At 42.3% G+C, this 8,495-nt stretch overlaps 1 long non-coding RNA gene across 1 annotated transcript; it reads left to right on the top strand.

Annotated features, from left to right (window-relative positions):
* Window positions 1-3,655: 3,655 nt before the first annotated feature.
* On the top strand, window positions 3,656-8,290 carry LOC123123851 (uncharacterized). The gene is made up of 3 exons (XR_006460871.1): window positions 3,656-4,713; window positions 7,754-7,897; window positions 7,998-8,290. It is a non-coding gene; the product is annotated as an uncharacterized lncRNA (long non-coding RNA).
* The last annotated feature ends 205 nt before the right edge of the window (window positions 8,291-8,495 follow it).

Below are 8,495 nucleotides of genomic sequence, written 5' to 3'. Positions count from 1 at the left end.
TGTGTGTGCAAGCTAAGCAACCTCGTAATTCTCATGCGACTGCGGAAACGAGAAATCTTGCACCACTAGAGCTCATACATTCAGATCTATGTGAAATGAATGGTGTTTTGACAAAATGTGGTAAGAAGTATTTTATGACGTTAATTGATGACTCCACTAGATACTGTCATGTGTATCTTCTGAAATCTAAGGATGAGGCTTTGAACTATTTAAAGATCTATAAAGCTGAAGCGGAAACCCAACTTGATCGAAAGATCAAGAGGCTTAGGTCCGATCGTGGTGGAGAGTATTTCTCAAATGAATTTGATTCCTTTTGTGTGGAACATGGTATAATCCATGAGAGTATGCCTCCTTATTCACCTCAGTCAAATGGGATGGCCGAAAGAAAAAAACCATACTCTAACTGATTTGGTTAACGCCATGTTAGACACATCGGGTCTCTCCAAGGCATGGTCGGGGGAGGCGATATTGACGGCATGTCATGTCCTAAACCGAGTTCCTACAAAGAATAAAGAGATAACTCCATTCGAGGAATGGGAGAAGAAAAGGTTAAAGCTCTCTTATCTACGAACATGGGGTTGTTTGGCGAAAGTCAATATGCCAATTCGAAAGAAGCGGAAGCTTGGACCAAAGACTGTGGATTATGTTTTCCTAGGATATGCTTTTCATAGCATTGGTTATAGATTCTTGGTTGTAAAATCTGAGGTACCTGACATGCATGTCGGTATGATCATGGAGTCGAATGATGCGACTTTCTTTGAAGATATATTCCCCACGAAGGATATGGCTACGTCATCTAATTAGGACATGCCTAGTTCGTCGAATCAGGAACCAGTTACAATTACTAAACCTGCCATTTCAATGGAACACTTTGAAAATCCTGTGGAGGAGAACAATGAAGTTCCTACTAGGAGCAAGAGACAGAGGACTGCAAAGTCCTTTGGTGATGATTTTCTTGTGTATCCCATAGATGACACTCCCAGTTCTATTTCAGAGGCCTATGCATCTGAAGATGCTGACTACTAGAAGGAAGCGGTCCATAGTGAGATGGATTCCATCTTGGCAAATGAAACTTGGGAGATAACTGATCGTCCTTATGGGTGCAAACCTATAGGGTGCAAATGGGTATTCAAGAAGAAGCTTAGGCCTGATGGTACTATCGAAAAGTACAAGGCGCGACTCGTGGCTAAGGGTTATACCCAAAAGGAAGGTGAAGACTTCTTTGATACTTACTCACCTGTGGCACGACTGACCACTATTCGAGTACTACTTTCACTAGCTGCCTCACGTGGTCTTCTCGTTCATCAAATGGATGTTAAGACTGCTTTCCTAAATGGAGAGTTGAAAGAGGAAATTTATATGGAACAACCAGATGGGTCTGTAGTAGATGGTCAGGAAGGAAAAGTGTGCAAGTTGATGAAGTCTTTGTATGGACTTAAGCAAGCACCCAAGCAGTGGCATGAGAAGCTTGAAAGAACTTTAACAGCCACAGACTTTGTTGTAAACAAAGCTGATAAATGTGTGTACTATCACCATGGTGGGGGCGAGGGAGTTATCCTTTGCTTGTACGTTGATGACATACTGATTTTCGGAACAAATCTGAAGGTCATTAAGGAGGTCAAGGATTTCCTATCTCGTTACTTTGAGATGAAGGATTTAGGAGTGGTTGATGTCATTCTAAACATCAAGTTGTTGAGAGACGATGATGGTGGGATTACATTGCTTCAATCTCACTATATGAAAAAGATCTTGAGTCGCTTTGGCTATAGTGACTGCAAGCCCTCTCCAACACCATATGATGCTAGTGTGTTTCTTCGAAAGAATCAAAGAATTACTAGAGACCAGTTGAAATATTCTCAGATTATTGGCTCGCTTATGTATTTAACCAGTGCTACAAGACCTGACATCTCTTTTGCTGTTAGCAAACTAAGACGGTTTGTCTCAAAACCAGGAGATGTGCATTGGAAAGCTCTAGAGAGAGTTTTGCATTATTTGAAAGGCACTGCAAATTATGGAATTCACTACACTGGGCACCCAAAGGTGCTTGAAGGGTATAGTGACTCAAACTGGATCTCAGATGCTGATGAGATAAAGGCCACAAGCGGATATGTATTCACTCATGGAGGTGGCACTGTTTCTTGGAAGTCTTACAAGCAGACCATCTTAACGAGGTCAACAATGAAAGCAGAACTCACAGCACTAGATACAACTATGGTCGAAGCAGATTGGCTTCGTCGGCTTTTGAATGACTTGCCGGTTGTTGAGAAACCTGTACCGGGTATCCTTATGAACTGCGACAATCAAACTGTGATCACGAAAGTGAGCAGCTCAAAGGATAACATGAAGTCATCAAGACACATTCAGAGAAGGTTAAAGTCTGTCAGGAAAATGAGAAACTCCGGAGTTATTGCATTGGATTATATCTAAACATCTAAAAATCTGGCAGATCCTTTTACTAAGGGTCTATCACATAATGTGATAGATAATGCATAGATTGGTATGAGACCCACAATATGAGTTGTTCACAATGGTAATCTATTGTTTGTGATCGGAGATCCCGTGAATTAGATGTGGAAGACAAGCTGTTGGTCAACTGAGAGGAGGGTATCCTTACTATTAACAATACCACTCCATGAAGATGCAATACTCTCCTAATCTGCATGGCAGGTTGATGTATATCTTAATGTGTTCTAAAGTGGCTCTTTTAAGCAGAGATGTTGTCCTGCAGAATATCTTTTGAAGAACACACCTATATGAGTCTGATTGTTAAACGTCGCAATCTATGAGAGTAGGGTTCTTTCTAGTAAACTCATGAAAGGTCTCGGAGTATGACGCATAAGCTCCACCCGCGGGGAAGACCCACGGTAGCCCAATATCGGTCAAGGCTTTGTGTGAAGCTAGATTCGCAGAAAACTTGCAGTTCAAGGCCCAATCCACTGTTCAAGTTGCTTACTAGTGTAACATAGAGTTCTAGGTGGAAGTTTAACTTAACAGTCTACACTGCAGTACCGGTATATAAAACAGTGTTTTGAAACCAAAGGCAATTCTTGTGTGCATCTGGGATCTGGTGGGGGGTTGCCGGAAATTAGTCTATTTTGGGACAGCCCAATAACTATTTCAGAAATTCCTAATAAATCCCCACTTAGCTCATTTGTGCAAGGCAAGGGATACTACTAAAGTTTAGTCTCACATTGTTAGTTTAGTGGGAGTTGGACCTTCTTATAAGGGAGGTTCTTTCCCCATTTGTATGAGCATGAGAACAAGAGGAACATCTATGTGCGCTCCTCGTCCGCTGCCCGCTTTGCCACGCCGCGACGCGACGCGATGACCTCTTTGATCCAGTGTCTCAACGACTTGCATGGGCTAGTAGACGCGACCATGAGGTGTATCCGGACGGCTCGATACGCTATCCTAGCTTGGAGCACATTGACATCCGATGTCTGTGGATCGTACATCATGAGGCGGCCTGTCGACATTCGGGGTCGGATACCGACGAGGCAGACACATCACATGCATGCATGCACGCACAATGACGAACGAAGACAGCCATAAACCACTGCATGCTGCAACAACAACATGCAGGCTGGCAGATGGTCACGAGGCCTTTTCCGTCGGTGGAATATGACATGCCACCGTTCTGCTAGCTCACCTCACCTCACCTCTCCTCCTTATAAACGGCAGCCCCGTTGAAGCAAGCGTCTCCAGATTATTAGCTAGCTTACTACTGTAACACAGAAAGAATCGATAGACCGAGAGCAAGTCATGGAGAGGAAGAGCCATGCTGCCTTGTTGGCTGCCGTCATCGTCCTCCTCGTCGCAGCCGCGGTGGGCGAACAGTCGATCAGTTATAAGTCCCTAGACCAAGCCCACCAGGCGTGCCCGAAGCATGGCACCTGCGCTCCGCGTGGATTCTCCTACACCAGGGGCGCTAAATGTAAATTTTACAACGGAGAATGTCTCGGCTAGCTAGCTAGCTACTACTCCAGTGGGCGGTGGCCATGATGCATGCACGCTCATTTAACTCTTGTGTAAGTACGTACTGCTACATGGTGGTAACACTAGCTAGTCCTGCGTTGTTTACTGGTATGAATTTGTAATCGGACACTAGCTAGTCGTATCGGTGTGTATGTATGTATGTATCAGTATCTCACTACTTTATATAGTATGTACGTAGCCTGCATGTTATTTGTGCGTGAAGTTTATTTGTTGCATCTATATATCTGTTGGATGGTAAACATATTTCTCTCTTAACCTTTTATCGGATATTTCTCCCTTTTCGCCTTTTAAAGTACGGATCTGCTAATTTACATACGGATGAAAATAATTGGCTTTCAGTCGTTTTTTGAGCCGTACGATCTCTGTCGCGAGATTCATGCTCTTCTTTTCTTTCGTCGTTGCTGGCGCTGAGTTTCTTATCGGGCCCGCTTGAATTTTTTCAGCAGACCCGTCACTACCGCCCGCAGTCCCGCGTCGGTGTTTTTTTTTTCTTTCCTTCCTGTGTCTCTTCGTCTCGCCGCTCGATCCCCTTTGTCTTCGAACACGCAACCCAGGAGGCGACTGTGAGGGATAGCCATGGCGATTTGGAGCTCCCCCTCCTGCTGCCTCGCTCCGTCCGCCTCGTCGTCGTTTCTTCAGCCGAAGGCCTGTAACATCTCTCCGCCCCGCATCCACCCCACCCCCGCCCGCATCCGCTCGTCGATTTTGTTCGATTTGGTATGTTCCCCCCTTGTTTGCTTTGATTCTCAGCTCTGTATGTTAGCACGTAGTGTTTTCTCAATCAGATCTGTTTGCTTTAATCTCCAGCAGCTTGTCGTGTAGATATGTGAGGTTGCGCCGTTCCTGTGTTTGAATCTCCTATGTGCATGCGATTTTTGATTAGGGTTTTCTGGTTGGTTTGTTAGTTTCATTGATCTGTATGCGTGTCACGCCTTCAATCGATTTATGTTTCTGAGTTTGATTTGCCGAGTGCGGACAACAGAGTCGCCTGAAACCTGAAGATCCAGGCCTTGGTGTAGCACACAACAGTCAGTTTGTTTGTTTGCACAGGGTGTAGCATATGAGTGGGTGTGGTAGGCTGGCTGATGCGCCAACATTACAGGGTGTGTGCGCTTTTTTTTTAGCTTGGTATGCCGTGTGTGATGTGTGAGTTTTAGTCTGAACCTTCTCCCCTGTTCTCTGTTGCCTATCATATCCCTCCTGTAATTTGTGAGTTCTATCAGTCTATGAGATGGGGATTGTAATTCTCAATGGTTTGTTGTCAGGATTGGTATGCTGGTCGCCTTGGGAATTGTGATTGCATTTCTCAATGGATTTTACAGTGTAAACTTTGTAGGATTTGCAGTGTAATTCCTGTCTGGACTTAGAGTGTAATTCCTAGTAGATTTGCACTGTACTTGTCATTTTTGGGTTTGCAGTGTAATTTCTGTCTGTATTTATAGTGTAATTCCTAGTAGATTTACACTGTACTTCTCATTGTTTGGATTTGTAGTGTAATTCATGTTTTTACAGTGTAATTGTAAGTGGATTTACACTGTAATTCCTACTGGATTTACAATGTTTTTCTTAGTGGAGTTCCACTACAATTCTAAGTAGATGTACACTGTAATTCCTACGGGATTTATAGTGTTTTTCTTACCGGAGTTGTAATTAGAATCCAGTGGATTTAATTTACACTATAATTCTAAGTGGATTTACACTGTAAACCCACCCCGGCCTCCATTTTTCCCCGCCGACGTTTCTGGTCATGTGATTCGATATGTTCGTCGAGTTTTACCTAATCTACCCCCACTCGCAATGGTTTGTTGTTCGTTGTGTGTAAGATTTCACGGTCAGATCTATACCCCGTTTCGTCTGTTTGTAGATTTACACTGTAATTCCTACTAGATTTACAACATTTTTCTTAGTGGAGTTCCACTGTAATTAGAATCTAGTTGATTTTACATTGTAATTCTAAGTGGAATTCCATTGTAAACCCACCCCGGCCTCCATTTTCCCCTGACGGCGTTTCTGGTCCTGTGATTCGCTATGTTTGTCGAGTTTTACTTGATCTATCCCCCACTTTCTATGGTTTGTTGTCAGCTGTGTGTAGGATTTCACGGTCAGATCTATGCTCATTTTCGTCCGTCGTGTGTGATAATTTTCCGCAGCTGTGTTGAATCTTGTCAGTTGTGTGAGCTAGATTATTGGGTTGAATTCGGCTAGTTGTCATGCGCCTGGACATGCAGGGATCCTCATTTCATCTGTGTCCATGTCCCTGTCGGATGGGATGTTGTTTCTTTCAGTTCAGATCCCTTGCTTTGCTTGTATGGATGGATGGATGGGATCCTCAATTGTTTCCTCGCTCAACATCACCTATGTACCAATCGAATTTAATCTAATCTGCTGCAGAACTCACTGTAATTCAACTGTAATTTGCACTAAAATACTATGGTTCTTTTACGCTGTAAATCTAATGTAAAGTGTCACTGGTAATTGCATTAGTTATACTGTATATTACACTAGACTCACCGCATTTCTATTGTATAATTCTACTAGAAATTTCACTGTAAATTGAAATTACATTGCAAATCACATGGTCAATCTACTGGAATTATTCTTTTGTAAATTACACTGTAAATCTACTATAAGTTACACCGTTAATCTGATGAAATTACAGTGTAAACCACACTATTTATCTACAACAAATACACCGTAATTCTATTGTAACTTCAGTGTAATTCCTTTTTGGCTTTACAGTGATTTACTCTTAGTGGATTTTCAGTGTAACTTAGTAGTGTTTTCTACTGGATAGGCAGTAGATTTTTATAGCGTAATTTCTGTTTATTTTCCACTGTAATTCTCAGTTCATTGCAGTGTAATTCCTTTTCGGATTTACAGCGTAATTCCTTTTGGATTTACAGTGTAATTCCTTTTTGCATTTATAGTGTAATTGCCTTGGATTTACAGTGTATTTTGCGAGCAGATTTACAGCGTATTTTGCGAATGGGTTTCCAGTGTAAGTTGCCTTGGATTTAGAGTGTATTTTGCAAGTGGATTTACACTGTAATTGGTAGTTGATTTACAATGCTTTTTGCAAGTGGATTTTCTGGTGTAATTACCTTGGATTTATAGTGTATTTTGCGAGTGGATGTATAGTGTATTTGCGAGTGGATTTCCGGTGTAATTTGATTTACAGTGTATTTGTGAGTGGATTTTCACTGTAATTGGTAGTTGATTTACAGTGCTTTTTGCGAGTGGATTTTTCAGTGTAATTGCCATGGATTTACAGTGTATTCGCAAGTGGATTTACAATGTACTTGCGAGTGGATTTTCAGCGTAATTCATATTGGACTTTCAATGTTTTTGTCATTGTATTTACAGTGTAATTGTCAGTGTCTTTTTTCAAAAAAAAATTAACTTAGTGGGCTTGCAATGTATTTCCTATTAGCCCATGCCCTTTCCCTTTTTGTATCCTAGTTTTCGCATGCTTGAGTGTATAGATTCAGTAGATTCTCCCCCATTTCTTAGTAGAAATCATTTTAGGTAGATTCTCCCCCATTCGATAGATTTGGAAGAAATAGTGGATGTGCATTGTAAGCATTGAAATCTTCTTAGATGGGTAGTGGGTTTTATAGTGGTTATGTAGTGAAATAAAAGAGATGTAGACTGTAAATGCTATCAATGCATTTCTTCTTTATATTTTTGTTATGTTTTACCCCTTCTGCCATTTCATCTCAGACTTTTTGTCCTTTCCTTTGTGTTTGTATATATTTAGGTTATAGATTAAAGTATGCGGAGATTCATAAAGGCTTTTGGTAAGGGCACTTCTACTCCTTGTGTTGAAGATTCTGATGATTCTGATGGGGATCCTTTTGTCCCCAATGATTTTGCTGAGGATGATCCTTTTCAAGCTTCGGAGGTTATATTTCTAATTTGATTTTTTTATTTCTTTTATTCTTGTTTGGTAGCTTATTTGTTCCGATTTTTAGTTCATTCAATGTTTCATCTGTTAACTGCAGGACGGTTAAATGGATGATCCTGATTTCGAGAAAGCTTTGTATGAGTTCTACGTGTCCCATGCAAGTGTGATGTTGTTGTTGGGGAACGTAGCAATAATTCAAAATTTTCCTACGTATCACCAAGATCAATCTATGAGATGCTAGCAACGAGAGAGAGGGAGTGCATCTTCATACCCTTGAAGATCGCTAAGCGGAAGCGTTACAAGAACACGGTTGATGGAGTCGTACTCGCGGCGTTTCAAATCGCGGAAGATCCGATCCTAGTGCCGAACGGACGGCGCCTCCGCGTTCAACACACGTACAGCCTAGGGACGTCTCCTCCTTCTTGATCCAGCAAGGGGAGAGGAGAAGTTGAGGGAGGACTCCGGCAGCACGACAGCGTGGTGGTGGAACTTGTGGTATTCCTACAGGGCTTCGCCAAGCTCTACGGAGGAGAAGGAAGAGTTGGAGGAGGGAGGGGCTGCGCCAGGGGAAGGGGTGCGGCTGCCCTCTCTCTCC

Source organism: Triticum aestivum, chromosome 5D (genome assembly GCF_018294505.1).
Source record: "Triticum aestivum cultivar Chinese Spring chromosome 5D, IWGSC CS RefSeq v2.1, whole genome shotgun sequence".
NCBI classification, from domain to species: domain Eukaryota; kingdom Viridiplantae; phylum Streptophyta; class Magnoliopsida; order Poales; family Poaceae; genus Triticum; species Triticum aestivum.
This window is presented reverse-complemented; position numbering and strand designations above follow the sequence as displayed.